The sequence below is a fragment of the Neofelis nebulosa genome, chromosome 6, assembly GCF_028018385.1.
Source record: "Neofelis nebulosa isolate mNeoNeb1 chromosome 6, mNeoNeb1.pri, whole genome shotgun sequence".
Lineage (NCBI taxonomy): Eukaryota > Metazoa > Chordata > Mammalia > Carnivora > Felidae > Neofelis > Neofelis nebulosa.
Genome location: NC_080787.1, coordinates 17441508 through 17456445, shown reverse-complemented (window position 1 = coordinate 17456445; position 14938 = coordinate 17441508). Strand labels below are relative to the sequence as shown.

Genomic DNA, 14938 nt, shown 5'->3' with positions numbered 1-14938 from the left:
CTTCCACAATCTATTCAAGGCACAAGGGTCCTCCAAGTTCAAGGCACAAGGACATAGATTCCCCTTCTTGATGGAGGAGTGGCAGGCTTCTGGAAAACATGTGGGACCCAAACTATCACTCTGTGAACCACGTCTTTTATTTTCTGTAATCCAATGCTTTGACGTCTGGGGCCTTGTCAACCCCAGAGAGATTGCCCCTCCCAGGGTTAACCGATTCCTGGAGATGGTGAACTGCTGACCCACAAAGCACACCATTCAAATTCAAACCAACCAATCCAGAGCCCACACACGATCAACGTTTTTATTGGTCTGTCATGTTCCGAGCTACTACGCCCCATGCCCTCATCACCCCAGGGTCACTTCCCAGACAACTAGGGACAGTCCCTGTGCCTCAGAGCCTCACCGAAATTACTCAAAGTAGCCAAACCTAAGCTCGCTTACCCTGCCTCGCTGATGCTTTCCCTGTGAAACCACAGTGGAGGTTCTTTTTCACTTTTTCCCCCCTTTCTGCCTCCTGACTGATCCTGGCACTTCTTTGGGTCATCCCTCTTGGCATGGCATGCCATGGGGCATGACATTCCCCCTTGGAATCTGTGAGTGTAGTGACATATCTTTTCAGTCATAAATGTCTCCTGATCTGGTCCCCTTACTCTACCTCAAATTTTTTAGTAATATATGATATTTTAGAGTAATCACTGTGGCCATTTGGGGGAAATACAATCTTCCACTCTCTGCCTTATAATTGATTATGTACTTGCCTTTGCCCTCAACTTGACTAGTGCACACAGAAAACACACCCTCCTTTTATCTCTGTAGTCCCTACACCCAGTACATAACAAGTACTCAATAAACGTTTTTTGACTAACTGGCTGACTGAATACTTGAGAGCCATACCACAACCTTTGTCCTCCTTATTAGGTATCCAAAGAAATAGGACCCTTTGTACCTTTTTGTTCTACCGGGACAGCGTCTGTCCGTCGGCATTCAGAATGGTCCAGCATTTGACTTACCGTCGTAGACAGCCTCTAACAAAACTAGGCTCTCTTGAACCCGTGGTAATAGAATTATTTTTATTTTTTTAAATTTATTTTATTTATTTATTTATTTATTTATTTATTTATTTATTTTTGAGACAGAGAGAGACAGAGCATGAACGGGGGAGGGTCACAGAGAGAGGGAGACACAGAATCTGAAACAGGCTCCAGGCTCTGAGCTGTCAGCACAGAGCCCGACGCGGGGCTCGAACTCACGGACCGTGAGATCATGACCTGAGCCGAAGTCGGACACTCCACCGACCGAGCCACCCAGGCGCCCCTATTTTTTTTTAATTGTTTAACATTTTTCTTTATATTTGAGAGAGCAAGAGTGAGAGACAGAGCTCGAGCAGGGGAAGGCAGAAACACAGAGGCAGAATCCGAAGCAGGTCCCAGGCTCCGAGCTGTCAGCACAGAGCCTGACTCGGGGCTCGAACTCAAGAAAAGGGAGATCGTGACCTGAGCGGAAGTCAGACGCTTAACTGACTGAATCCTCTACCCTTATACCAAGGAGGTTGGGAAAGCCCCCAGATCTGCATGTGGCGTGTGTGCAGGCCAGCTTCAGGGAGTTCGTGCCGTGAAGCCTAAAGTTCTTATGAGGTTGTCTACAACAGGTCAGGAGGGCCTGTGGTGGCTTCGTGCGTGCCACCTGTGTTCGTGACAGGATCAAGCGCGCTTTCCTTATTGAGGAGCAGAAAATCATTGTGCAAGTGTTGAAGGCACAAGCACCGAGCCAGAAAGCTACATAAAAAAATGAAGATTTTTGAGTAGCTAAAAAATTAAAAAGAAGAAGAAGAAGAAAAGAAAAGAAAAGAAAAGAAAAGAAAAGAAAAGAAGATTTTTTGTAAATTCCTTGGACACATTGTGCCACGCTGGCTGCTTGTTCTACCAGCCCTTCCTTATTTCATTTTATTTGACTTTATTTGACTTCATTTTATTTTATTTTTAAAGAGGAAGAGAGAGGGAATCTTAAGCAGGCTCCACATTCAGCATGGAGCCCAACGTGGGGCTCGATCCCACAACCAACCCTGGGATCATGACCTGAGCCGAAATCAAGAGTCAGACACTCAGCTGACTGAGCCACCCAGGCGCCCCTCTGGCAGCCCTTCTCCTTCTACTCCACCTGCTAAGGCACAAAAACCCAACTCTTGTCGCCTCTTCTTTGTGGGATTACGTGGGATAACACAACTCCTCACGGGTCGGACGTGTGGAGACAGAGCGGGACCTGTGAGGCGATTCTCATCACCCGAAGTCTGCACTGCGTTCAGAGTGCTCACACAAGTTGTATCACCTGGCCGTCATGCATACAAACAGCTGGGCGTCCCTTATCCAGGCAGGTCAGTCCCGCCTTGTGAAACCAGTTAAGGGGAATCTCCCTAATACTGTAATCTCCAGGGAGTTCCCGAAGAAAGGGAGTCATGCCTTTACCTGCCCCCATCTCAGAAAAGTTTAGAAACTACAAAGTTCTGCGCAGACCCCTGGGACGATGCCTGGATTTTCTCTAGCAGCGTTGGCGATTAGAAACAGCAAAAGCAAGGGGATGCTTCTCCCATCCTTTGGATTTCGAATTCCTTCTCCCATTCCTCCTGTGAGGACAGAGTCTTCCCAAAAGAACCAATACCTTCTTCCTCAAGCCCCAATGGTGTATGAATGGAAGGGCACCTAAGCAAGATTTACAGCCGGGTAGGAGGTCAGGGAAGATTCCCCACACCTCTTCCAACTGAGCGTCCGATGCTGAGATCCATTTGACAATTTTTTTAAAAATCTAGTCTTATTCCCTAAGAAGAGATGAGGTTGAAAATGCAAATATCTCTTGGGAGAAACAACAAATTGGTGCTTGTTCCAGTAAATAATCCTTTTTTTGTGAGCAGATCTGGTTAAGGGGTAGGAGAGAAAACGGAGAAGAAACACAGGGGTAGGTCCTGAGGGCCGAAGATTGATTCTCTGCCTCCTGCCAGAAGAGGCTTCCAGAAAGGCTTCCTTCCTCTGCCAAGACCTTCTCCAATGACCATAGAGTTTTGAGTAGTTGTCAAAAAAAAAAAAACAACAACAACAACAACAACATTCTAGTTCTGCACCCCCTAGAGCCCTTTGGTGCCATTCTCCAAGCCCTTCAACTAACCTGGGTCATCTAGGAATATCTCAGCTGCTCTAAGTTCTCCACAGAAAAATGTTTTTAAATGCATAGCATACCAGGGCACCTGGGTGACTCAGCTGGTTAAGTCTTGGTTTCAGCTTGGGTCATAATCTTACGTTCGTGGGTTCGAGCCCCTCGTCAGGTTCCAAGCTCTCGGGGCAGAGCCTGCTTGGGATTCTCCCTCTCTCCTCTCTTGCTGTCCCTCCCTGTGTGTTCTCTCTCTCTCTCTCTCAAAAATAAGTAAATAAACTTAAAAAAAATAAAGCTATTATAGTATAAAATAAAATAAAATAAAACAAATACCTAGCATACCTTATAAGGAGTAAGACTTTTCCTGGCCAAATTTCAAATGCTAAATGCAGCCTCGTTCACAAGAGCCCAAAGGTGGGGCCAACCCAAGTGAGCGTCAGCAGATGAACGGATACACAAAACGTGGTCTAAACGCACAAGGGATTATTATTCAGCCTTAAAAAGGAATGAACTTCCAGGACAGGATGCTAAATGAAATAAGCCAGACACAAAAGGCCAAACATTATACGATTCCACTTATGTGAGATTCCTAAAATATGCAAACTCCTAGAGACAGAAAACAGAACAGTGGTTATCAGGGGCAGGGGGGAGGGAGGAACCAGGGGCCACTGTTTGTGGGTACGGAGCATCTGTTTGGGAAGGTGAAAAAGTTTTGGAAAGGGACAGAGGTGATGGTTGCACAATAGTGAATGTATTAAATACCATAACCTAAATGTGGCTAAAGTGGTAAATTTTATGGTATGTATGTTCAACCACAACAACAACAACAACAACATTTTCTTAATTTGTTTTTCTAACGTTTTTATTCATTTTTGAGAAATGGAGAAGACGGAGCATGAGTGGGGGAGGGGCAGAGAGAGAGAGACAGACTCTGAAGCAGGCTCCAGGCTCTGAGCCGTCAGCACACAAACTCAAGTTCTAGAACTCAGGCCAGAGTTCAACACCCTCCCCATCTGGGTCCAACCTTCCAAGCTCTCTCTCAATACCCACCTCCCCCCACCTGGCCTCTTCCTCATCCTCCAAACACCCCTTGTGCTCCCTCCCTGCTGGGTGTCCTGCCCACCCCACCGTCCAGCGCGAGCCCCCGCTCCTCCGTGGTCCCCCCTCGAGCCGTCCACAGTGACACGGTGTTTTCTGAACGGCATCCTTTGTCTACATCGTTCCCTTTATTGCTTGGTGATACAACAGATCTACTGGGGGTGGTAATTAGATTCTGAAGATTAAGGCTCTAAGGAACTTTAGGAGATTGTTTCAACTCCCTTAATTTGTAGTGAGGACCCCGACCCTGAGCGATTACTTGCCCAAGGTCCCAGCACTCATTAGCGACAGAGGAGGGAGTACAATCCACATCCTGACACCAGCTCCCTTCTCTTCTCCATGGCCCTAAGTTGTCACTATTGTCCCCAACAGGGTTTCAAGCTCTGCCAGGGCAGGCAAGGGCCACACCCCCCGTCAGCTGTGTCCTCACCAACCCAGCGCGGTTTTTAGTAAGTCCACGCTGAGACCATAAAGGTGTTTCTAGACGATGCCGCCGGGGCCTCAAATTTCTCTTAGTTTCTTAAGGACCAATGTTTCTCCCTCTTCCACTTCCGAATCTCTTCCTTGCCGAGTTTTCTAAGAGGGAATCAGGCAAACCAAAACAAAAGCAGTTGGATAATAGTTTTGCAGAACCTCAGCCAATTTTTGCAACCCCAGAAACATGTTCCGTTTACTGCTTGGCCCTCGATGTGGACCCAGCGTAAACGGAACCAGACGCACTAGCCCTAATTTTATCTCAACTCTGCAGACAGATAGTAACCTGGGTTGGTGCAGTTCATCTATTTCCCGGACCGTGAATTCACTGGCGGTGCTGTCTCGGCTGCGTGGGCATTCTTTCAGTTCCAAGGCACCCAGGCTGCTTCCTCCTCCGCAGAGCTCTTAAAAAGAAAAAAGAAAACACAGCTTCGCTTCACCCTCTGCAGAGACAGAACCCCTCCCGGAGAGCCAGGCAGCATCCACTTGGAGGGGTGACTCTGCAGACGTCGCCTTACCTGGGGCAGAGCACGGCTCCCCTCCGGCAGATCAGCGCATCTCTCTGGGAAGCCATTCGTCCCTCCAGCCTAATGGATTCCATCAGGAGCAGGATGTGGCTTTGGCCAGCACAAACCCTACACCCCCGGAGGTGACGGCCGCTGGTGATGGGGGCCTCCTGCCGGCCCATCCGCACCGGGGTTTGCTGGTGAGGATGACAGGAAGGAAAACTGGGGAAAGTTCAGAAAGCCGAGTGACTTTTGAGAGGTCCGATGGGGGAGGAAGGCCCAGATCCGTAATCACAGGAGCCTCGTGCAAAATCTAATTACAACTTGGGCGGAAACGGAGGCCAGAAACAAGTGTCATTCATCAACGGAAAACACCAACTAAGGTAAACACTGCCACAAACTCAGGGGAAAAAAAAAAAAAAAAAGGTGGGGAGGAAGGAAAGAGGGGTGATCACTCTGGATATCAAGCAAATCAAATTACCCTGAAGGCCCGGCCAGACACACGCATTAATCATCGGTTATCCCAGCTGCACACCTGTACAGGGAGGAGAAGCTGACGTGCTCCAAATGGCTCGGGCAGACGAGTGGGCTTCCCCCGGGGCTGGACGGGAGGGACAGGGGCGCAGGCCCAGGGGGGCCCAGCCCAGAAGTGGCCACGTGGCAACCCCCAGCTCTCCCCGGGGGCCAGTTGGAAGGAAGAGGAGAATTCGAGGCAGGTGGGGGGGGTGCAATCCCCAGCTCTCCAGCCAAGTGACTTTCTTCTGGAGCCCGCGTAGCTGCTGAGCCGCCACTTTAGGCAGCTTTCCCTGGAAGATCGCAGGCTTTGGGGGGGAAGCAAAGGCAAGTCCAAGGACTAGTGGGCCAGAAGCCTCCAAATCCTCCATGTGGCTGGTTTTCTTCTCTCGTGCAGTTGAGAGTGCAGGGGCATGGCGAGAGAGATGGGGAGGGGTGTGGGGTGGAGACAAAGCGGGCCCCTGACTGTGTTTCCCAGGGTGGGGGGGGGGGGGCCCTCAGGCTCTGCAGCCCACAAGTTCCCCACCCCGGGCTAGTCACGAGCACCAGAGGGGGCTGAAAAGCAGCTCAGCCATCGGGGCTGGGAGCTGTTTGCCCTTGATGAGAAATTTCAAGTGGGAGCCTATGTGTGTGGGCTCAAGTGGGAGCCTCAAGTGTGCCTATGTGGATGAGAGAGGGCATTTAGAGGGAACAAATGATTTATTAGCGGGGCCTCCACAAAGTCTCCTTCGGAAAGGGAGGGAGCGTCCTTCCACCGCCCCCCTTATCATTAACACATTACAGGGGTGGAATCCATGTGGCCTCCTAAGCCGGCCTGTGAGGGAGTCACAGCTGATCAGGCAGCCAGCTGAGCTCCCCCAGCCTTTCTCTGAGTGCAACAATATGTATAAACTGGCAAAATGGACCGCGGACCACTTTGATGTTGAACAAAGAGGAAAAACTCCAAAACAGCGTAAAAAAACGTATTCCTGTTTAACTCTTCTGTGTCCTTTCTGCAGCGCAAATTCTAAAGACTCGAGGCAGCTGGACAGGGCCCCAGGGAGAGCTAAATAATGAAGGATCGCCATCGCAGGCTCTTGGGCCCAGGTATTCCCTACCAAGAGAGAACGGCCAGTCTGGGCCTCTGAATTATTCGCTCTGATTATATAAGGGACGGTCTTGTGAGCGGTTGCTGGGGCCTGAAGCTGCAGGATGGGGCCCACGATCGCCCTCTCATTTAACCCTTGCAACACCTCCGTGAGATCCAAACTGTTTCCCCCTTCGGAAGACAGAGGAACAGAGTGGTGAAGGGACGCGCCTGGCACGTCCCGGCCTATCCAGGCTTCCGAACTCAAGACTCGAAAGTTCCCAACCTGTCCAGGGAACGCAAAGTTCAGGTTGTTTCTCATTTTCACGAGCGAATTCCCTCTTCTCTGGAACGAGATGTTCCACATAAGTAAACTTCTCATAGCTAAAACTTATCTCTTTAAAGCCAAAGCTTTTTACATTCTTAATTAATTTGGAATCGAATTTTTCTCAAATATATTGTACGCTTCCATGGCTTACAAAAGAGAAAATTCCGAGGAAATGTCCTTCCTTGGGACGGGCAAGAATTCCAGCCTACAGGTCCTCAGAGATACCCAGGAAGGGGCAGGCGATGTGAGCCAAGTTGGCAACTTCCTGCCGACGTGGGGGAGAGGGACTCACTCCAGGGACTGCAAGCCAGAGGTGGGGCAGAGGGTTGAGAAAGATTTTCTTCTTCTTCTTCTTCTTTTTTAATGTTTTTATTTATTTTTGAGACAGAGAGAGACAGCGCATGAGCAGGGGAGGGGCAGAGAGAGAGGGACACACAGAATCAGAAGCAGGCTCCAGGCTCTGAGCTGTCGGCACAGAGCCCGACGCAGGGCTTGAACTCACGAGCTGTGAGATCATGACCTGAGCCGAAGTCGGTCGCTTCACCGACTGAGCCACCCAGGCGCCCCGAGAAAGATTTTCAACCACCATTTGGAAGTGGAGCGAGAAAAACAGTCATGGATCAAACAGTAAGAAGCTTGTGAGATTCTGGCACCATTTCCTCCTTGGTAATAACTGGTAAAAAAACAAACAAAAACAACAACAACAAAATTAAAAAAAAAAAAAAACACAACTACCTCTAAAACAAAACAAAATACATTTTTGAAAAATAAAAATGTGTGTGAACCAAAATGTTAACAGTGGTGATGCGCGGGTGATGTTACTAACCTTCTCCTTCCTTCTCACACCGGGGCTCCGCTTTAACTCAGACCAGAGAGGTCAACTCTCAAGCTATGAAGACAAGACATCATCTGGCCTCCTGAGCCACATCACGTTTTGCAATAAAATGTAAGGAGCGTCCGCATTATTGTGTTGCATCCGAATTGTGTGTCCATACGCCCGAAAAATGGGGAGACTTTGGTGTCAGAAAGGACTGACTTGGAATCCTAGCCTTTCCACATACTTAGCAGTCACTTGGGGCACTTTATCTCTCAGCCTCGGTTTCTCTAACATAGGACTACCAATAGCTACTTCACAAGGCTTTGGTGAGACTCCATAATTCTCCCTTGCCATTTATGGAATGAACACAACAAGCAGATACATTCATGGGAGCAACCTATTTTGCCTATGTTTACAAATACGACACTCCCAGGGGCGCCTGGGTGGCTCAGTGGGTTAAGTGTCTGACTTTGGTTCAGGTCACGATCTCACAGTTCATGGGTTCAAGCCCCGCGTCGGGCTCTGTGCCGACAGGTCAGAGCCTGGAGCCTGCTTCCGATTCTGTGTTTCCTGCTCTCTCTGCCCCTCCCCCTCTCACACTCAGTCTCTCTCTTTCTGTCAAGAATAAGCAAACATTAAAACACACACACACAAATTCGACAGTTCCACCCTCCACACTGTCAAGTTAGACCTTATTGAATCATTAGTTGTTAAGCCACAAAATTTATGGTGACTTAGGTCTCTTCTGGACACTTCTTCACAGACTATGACGATTACCAAAGTGCCAAAAGAAATTCGCCTTAAGATCGGTGGCACAGCACGAGACCATATTAGAATAAAGCTGCCATGAAGAGAATGATGTGGGTTGCACGTCCAATTAAATAATGCACTTAGTTCTCTCACATGCCTTATCACTCAGTTAATACAATAGCCTCATAGGTGGGTATTATTATCCCCATTTGACAGAAAGTTTCCACCACTTCCCATGGTCACAGGACTAACAGGTGCCATAGCTGGGATTCATACCCGGATCTCCCGGACTCCAGTGTCCCTTCTTTATCCATTGTTTCATGTTGTCACGTCTTTTCATAATTAACTTAGATACTGGATTTGTGTTCATAGTAACCCAGCACATTATTTAAAGCTGGACAATTCCAAGGAAGTTTTTCAACGGTTTATGATCCATGGGTGAGCAATTCTGAATATTACTAGTAAAATGCAATTTCTCCCTCCATCTGTCTTCTTTCTGCTTCTCTTTCTGTCCCACTCCCCTCCCCCACTTGATAGTATTCCCATCGATATAAAGATAGGATTGTAAATCCAGGATGTGAGTTCAAACTTTTTTTTTTTTTTTCTATTCACTGCATGAAGGAGAAAGAGAGGGAGATTACAAAGATATATCCTTTAACCTCAGGAGTTTATCCTTGGCTTTTGTACAGAAAACCATTTACCCTAAGGCTAAGATAGTATGTGCAATGTCTCTGCTGGTACTTTTTTTTTTTTTTTTTGGAAGATTTAAAAAAAAATTTTAAGTAACCTTTCTTTCTTTCCTTTTTTAATGTTTGCGTTAAAGCAATTTGCATTTTAATTTATTTTAATTCATTTATTTATTTAGATAGAAAGAGAGCACAAATGGGGGAGAGGAAAAGAGAGAGGGAGAGAGAATCCCAAGCAGATACTGCACCGTCAGCAAAGAGCCTGACGTGGGGCTCGATCTCACAAACCGTGAGATCATGATGTCTGGAGCAGAAATCAAGTCAGGTGCTTAACTGACTGAGCCACCCAGGCACCCCTTGAAGTAATCTTTCCACCCCAAATGGGACTTGAACCTACCAAGATTAAGAGTCGCCAGCCAGGCACCCCTCTGCTGCTACATTAGGCAGCGTTTCCAACCAGTGTGCCAAAAGCACTACCCCAAAAGTGAGGGTAGAGAAGCCTCTGACCTCAGGGAAGCCAGGGAGAGCCAGGGTGGCCAGAGTCCCGGGGTCTGTCACCTCCAGCCAAGAGCAGCCCTTACCAACGTCATCACTTCCAATGTGTCCTTCCACGTGAGAAGCTAAGGAAGCTCTTCTTGTCTCAAGTGGTGGGAGGAGGCAAATGTCGGGCAGGAAAATCATTTACTAGAAGTATCACTTGAAACACTTCCCCAAAACACTCCAGGTGTCCAAAGACGTCAATGACACTTGATCCTCTTCTGGGAAAAATATGGAAGAGAGAGTCCGAAATCTAGACTGGAAATTGTCACTAAACTCTCAGCATGTCCCTTCCCCTCTCTGACTTGGAACTGACTCTCTCCACAGTCCTCCACTCTCCTGGTTCCTGTTGGAAAAACTCACTCCATTGCAAAGGGGCAGCTCAATGGAAAACACCACGATAGCATTTGTTGGCCCCACGGAGAGGCAGCTGTTTTCATGTTGACGTAACTTCGTGGAAATCCAGCCATCTTTTTTTTTCTTTTTAATGTTTACTTATTTTTGAGAGAGAGAGAGAGACACACACAGACAGACAGAGAGTGAGCAGGGGAGGGGCAGAGGGAGAGAGGGAGACACAGAATCGGAAGCAGGCTCCAGGCTCTGAGCCGTCAGCCCAGAGCCCGACGCGGGGCTCGAACTCACGAACCGTGAGGTCGTGACCTGAGCTGAAGTCAGACACCTAACTGACGGTGCCACCCAGGCGCCCCCAAATCCAGCCATCTTGAGGGAACCACAGCGTGACAGAGGGTGCCACGGTAGCAGCTAGTGTAGACGTGGCCTAAGTCTCAGCCTGCCCCACAAATATTTCGCTCTCCAACACCCACCCACCAGGCACGCTGCTGTCTGACATGGCTCTTGCTAACGCTGGAAGCTGTCGCATCTTATCTTCCCGCCGCACGGAGCCTCAGGGCCTCTCCAGGGAGAGGCCACAGCAGCGGGGAATACACACAAGATTTGACTTGCTGTTTTCTCTCCAGACCATAAACATCTATTATTTGAACAACCCTTTCTACCACGAGCAGCTTATCTAACTCTCTGGGCCTCAGTTTCTTCTTGGGAAAAATAGAAATCTCAGCCTCCACCTCAAGGGGCCTCCGTGGTAATTAAACAAGAAAACCTGTTAAAGCGGGAGCCTCGAACAAAGGGTCAGTCCTTCCCTTTCTGGCTTCGGCCATGACCTTCCCCGTAGATGATACGGAGTTAGGAGTCCCAAGACGTGGAGGAACTGACACGGGGGAAGACAAGCAGGCGAAGAGTCCCAGGTCAGGGGCCAGGGCCCAGGTCACAAGCTTTCCTCAGGGTGGGTCTGTGAGTGGAGGGGACCCAGTTCCAGAAGAGAGAAGTCAAACTAAGCTAAACACTAAATGACCCAACCTCCAGCTCTTGGGCAACGGAGGAATCCTGAATGATAATCGAACAGTCTTGACATGTATATTTCTTTACTTCCACAAATTAAAATGAGATTGACAGCATTGTGTGAATATGCGAGTTAGAACCCTACGTGCCCGTGCATAATTCACTGCGAGATAGGTCTGGGTTCCTCTGGCTCCGGTAAAGACAACAAAGCGAATTAGAGATTCAGAAGTGAATTTGGGTGGCCGATATAGAATACCCATTCAAAAACTGCAAAATAGAGGCGCCTGGGGGGCTTAGTCGGTGGAGTGTCCAACTCTTGATATTTTGGCTCAGATCATGAGCGCAGGGTTGCAGGATCGAGCCCCACGTCAGGCTCCGTGCTGAATGTGGAGCCTGCTTGGGATTCCTGCTTGGGAGTCTCTCTTTCTCTCTCCCTCTGGCCCTCCCCTGCTCTCTCTCTCTCTCTCTCTCTCTCTCTCTCTCTCTCTTAAATAAATAAATAAATAAAACCTTTAACAAATAAATAAAATAAAAACTACAAAATGGGCTGCCATTAGCTATTTTTAGCTCTGGATGTGTGTGGCTTGAACCTTCCTAAACACTAAACCCAACGTTTAACTTTTTGAAATTTTTTCTGACTTGGGGTGCTTGGGTGGCTCGGTCGGTTAAGCATCCGACTTCAGCTCAGGGCATGATCTTGGAGTCCGTGGGTTCGAGCTCTGCGTTGGGCCCTGTGCTGACAGCTCAGAGCCTGGGACCTGCTTCAGATTCTGTGTCTCCCTCTCTCGGCCCCTCCCTCTCTCACACTGTGTCTCTCTCTGTCTCTTAAAAATGAATACAAAGGTTTAAAAACTTTTTTAAAAAAAGAAAATTTTCTGGCTTTTAAAAATTGAAGTACTGTTTACCTTCAATAAAACATACAGATCTTAAGGGTATAGTCAATGAGTTTTGACAAATGTATATACGCCAATAACCCAAGCAAATCCTCTAATGGCCCTTCCTTATCAATCTCCCTCTCTGCCCAGAGGCAACCATTATTCTGATTTCAATCTCCTTAAATTAGTTTTGTCTGCTCTTGAACTTCATGTAAATGGGATCAAGTGTGTATTCTTTTGTATGTGGCTTCTTTCATGCAAAATAGTGCTTTTAGGATTGATCTAGTTGTTCGATTCCTTGTTATTTGCTGAATTGTATTCCAGTGTGTGGACATACACATTCCATTTATCCATTCACCTGTTGATGGGCGTTTGGTTGTTTCCCAGTTTTTGCCATTAGCAATAGAGCGGCCATGAACATTCTTGTAAATTTACGCTTTTCTTTCTTGTCTAGAGAGAGAGAGAACACAGCGGGGGAGAGGGACAGAGGGAGAGAGAGAGAGAGAGAGAGAGAAAGAGAAAGTTAATCAGTCTCCACGTTAGCATGGAGCCCAACACAAGGCTCAATCCTACAAACCTGGGATCATGACCTGAGCTGAAATCAAGAGTTGGAGGCTCAACTGACTGAGCCAGCCAAGCTCTAGCCTATTTCTTTTAGTAAATACCTAAGAAAGGAGAGAAGAATTACTGGAGAGATATATATCTCTCTCCAGCAATTATATATAAGTACACACACACACACACACACACACACATACTGCCAAGAGTTTTCCAAGCCAGTTGTACCATTTTGTATCTCCATCAACAAGGTATGAGACTATGAAAGTTCCAACTGTTCCACATACTCTCCAGCATTTGGCATTGTTGCTTTTTTAATTGTCCCTATTCTAGTGGGTGTGCGGTGGCACCACTCTGGTTTTAATTTGCACTTCCCTGGCGGCTAACAACGTCGAGCCTATTTTCATGTACTTATTTGCCATTGCTGTCTCTTTCTTTGTAAAGTGACTGTCACTCATCTTTCATATTTAATCCTGAGTCTCATTGGCCAGCCCTCGTCCCCGGCTACCTCCAAGGCCCCATTGGACCCAGTGAGGGGCATCGGGGATCTTTTGCAACATCCTAAAGAAAACCAAGAGCTATTACTAAGAGTCAGGTGAGGGGCGCCTGGGTGGCTCAGTCGGTTTGGCGTCCGACTTTGGCTCAGGTCATGATCTCACCGTTCGCGAGTTCGAGCCCCGCATCGAGCTCTGTGCTGACAGCTCAGAGCCTGGAGCCTGCTTCGGACTCTGTGTCTCCCTCTCTCTCTGCTCCTACCCTGCTCATGCTCTGTCTCTCTCTGTCTCAAAAATAAATAAAAACATTAAAATTAAAAAAAAAAAAAAAGAGTCAGGTGAATGCACGTGGATGGAGCAAAATAATAAATGCCCACCACGCTCTCCTTCTCCTCCAAGCCTCCATGCTGCCCCATCTTTATCCATCAAGACCCCATCCATCTTTCAAGGCCCAACTTAAAGGCTATATCTTCCAAGGAACTTTCCTGACTTTACTCTTGCCTTTCTCCACCACCACCACCACTGTAGACATTTGTTTTCTTCCCTCATGTAGCAATTCTCTTACTCCATAATTTGTTAATTAGGATTTGTAAACCTGGGTCTCATATGCCCTACCACATGATACATTAAAACATTTTTTTTATTAAATTTATTGATTTTGAGAGAGAGAGCGCACACGTGTGCACAGGCACAAGCAGGGGAGGGGCGGAGAGAAGGAGAGACAGAATCCCAGGCAGGCTCCACACCATCAGCACGGAGCCCAACTCAGGGTTTGAACTCACCAACCGTGAGATCGTGACCAGGGCCAAGATCAAGAGTCGGACACTTAACCGACTGCACCACCTGGGTGCCCCCTACATAATACATTTCTAAAGATCAGAGTCAGTCCTGCAGCAACTTGGCACAGTATCCTACGCACAGCAAAAGACACATACATTCACACAGTCACTCAACTCCTATCGTGGAGTGTCATTTATACACCAAGTCTCATGCTAGAGACGGCATACAGCTATGAACTAGATAGACACATCCCTCATGAAGCGTGCAATTTCGTGTGCTATGTAGACAAGAAAACAGCCCATGCGTACTCTGGCAGCGGGGGCAGAGAGATAATACAAAAGCCTCAACGTGTGAGACTCGACAGACGAACAGCCGTGTGAAGAAGAGTTCGTGGAATTGTATTAAATGTGAGTGATTTAAATTAGAAACCACTAAATACACACAAGGAACGCCGAACATCACCTGCCAAGCCAAAAGGAACAGGTTAAAGATCTCTCGCCCATTTGAGTGATGCACATGGAGGGTTTTGCCATCTGTCTCTGCCTTTCACACCGCCTTGGAGTTTGTTTCAAAGCGGGGAGGGGGCCGTTTAGGAAGGTGAGGAGGAAGGAAGCGCCCGCAGCAGGAGCGAGCACCGGTTGTCAATGTGAGGCTCCTCCCGGCGGCGCGGCCGTGGGAGCATTTTGCTGGGAACCAAGACCGGGGTACTAGAGAAGATGAGGGAGAGGGGGAGGGAAGGAGTTGAAAAAGAGGTTACAAATTGTAAAGAGAAATAACAGCATTTATTTCTGAATGACAACTCTTTATCTTCCCACCCCAGGCCTATTTGTTGACAAGCCATTCTGTCAGAATTTGTTGGTCAAGGAGAGGGAGGCCCTGTGTTCAGGAGGTGCATTAGACCTTGATCTTGTCTCTGTTGGAATTCAGGAAGGTTCCCCGCAAGCACTCAGCCTCCTAAT

General features: G+C 47.9%; 1 pseudogene; it reads left to right on the top strand.

The window, feature by feature from the left end:
* The first annotated feature begins 989 nt into the window (after nucleotides 1-989).
* LOC131515245 (large ribosomal subunit protein eL34-like) lies at nucleotides 990-1783 on the top strand (annotated as a pseudogene).
* Nucleotides 1784-14938: the final 13155 nt, after the last annotated feature.